The sequence below is a fragment of the Simochromis diagramma genome, unplaced genomic scaffold (genome assembly GCF_900408965.1).
Source record: "Simochromis diagramma unplaced genomic scaffold, fSimDia1.1 OVJJ01000675.1, whole genome shotgun sequence".
Lineage (NCBI taxonomy): Eukaryota > Metazoa > Chordata > Actinopteri > Cichliformes > Cichlidae > Simochromis > Simochromis diagramma.
Window position 1 is genome coordinate 1 of NW_024386943.1, and position 1,460 is coordinate 1,460.

General features: G+C 43.6%; 1 long non-coding RNA gene across 1 annotated transcript; it reads left to right on the forward strand.

The window, feature by feature from the left end:
- Positions 1–166: 166 nt before the first annotated feature.
- On the forward strand, positions 167–1,206 carry LOC120737302. The gene is made up of 6 exons (XR_005696721.1): positions 167–297; positions 409–500; positions 587–655; positions 736–841; positions 987–1,031; positions 1,140–1,206. It is a non-coding gene; the product is annotated as an uncharacterized LOC120737302 (long non-coding RNA).
- Positions 1,207–1,460: the final 254 nt, after the last annotated feature.

Below are 1,460 nucleotides of genomic sequence, written 5' to 3' on the forward strand. Positions count from 1 at the left end.
GTATAAAATGATGTGTACGATTAACAGAGATGCGCATATTAAGATGAATATAGACATATAGGTATGACTATAAAAGTATGTGTGCTAATATGTGTCAGGGTGTAGAACAGTGACAGCAGGGTGCATTGAGGTGTGATTAGTTCTGTTCCACACGTGACCCAAGTGTGTTTCCCAGATTTCTGCCACCTACAACATCCAAACACCTGCTGATGTCACCACTCTCAGTGTGAAAGTCCATCTAGAGGTCAACACCAGTGAATCTGCTCGACCCAAATTCACTGTGCAAATACAATCACTGTAAGTATGTGACAGGTTAGAGGAGCGCTCTTTACCCGTGTGGAGGAAACTGCTGGTAGATGAAAAGCAAGTGTGCACACAGGTCAGTATAATCACACTGTTCAAACACAGGTACAGTGGAAAGGAGGAAACTACAAACATGGTGATCCTGGACATCAAAATGCTCTCTGGATTTTCCCCCAGACCCCGAGTCTTTGAAGAGTGTGAGTAATTAGACAGATTCTACCAACGAGTGCATCTCATGTGATAATTGTGATGATAATAATAAAATGATGTCATCTCCTCGCAGCTCAAACGTGGCCTCCTGGTGAGTCGTGTTGAGCAAAAGGAGGATCACGTTCTGGTGTACTTAGAGGAGGTAAGTGAAAGTCACCGTGGGGACACCAGATGATGATCTTTGGTACAAACTGTGTCTGCGATTGTTTCTGTCTCGTCCAGTTATCAAAGGACACAGCCATCAACCACAGCTTAGAGATCATCCAGGAGCTCCCAGTGGACAACCTGAAGCCAGCCGTGGTCAAGATCTATGACTACTACCAACCAGGTCCGAGTCTAACTAAGCTTTACTCCAACAGCACACTGACACACTTCAGAGGATCCATCAGACTGAACAGTTCATACAAGCTGATGTTTCCATCAGTGACTCAGAGAAATGACACGTTCATGTTTTTCTACCATGTTTCTGTCAGGTGACCAGGCTGAGACCCAATACATGTTTGTCTCGTGAGCTGCAGGTACGAAGCTGTAACAACACACAAGGACACCTTTCACACACGTTCATGTTCACAGCATCAATGCAAAGAACTTTGAGCTTTTACTAACTTGTATTCTTCGTCTCACAGTTTGAAGAAGCTGTGGCTGGTCCTGAGGTTTAAACCTGCATTTGAATAAAGATACTTTTTCTGCTCACATGTGTGTAAGCGTGTGTTAACAGCTCCAGTATTATTAATGCTTCTTTAATAACAGGCTTCATTATTAATAATCGGCAAAATGGAAAATATAGTGCTGTGAATGCACCGCTGAGACTGGCCTCATGCCACATTTCTGTCTTTGTGCAGGTTTAGACAAAAACAAAAAGGTGCAAGTGGGCAACAAGTGGGCAACAAGTGGGCAAAACATTAATAAAGCTAAACGTGCTCGTGGGAGACATTCAGTGACAGCTG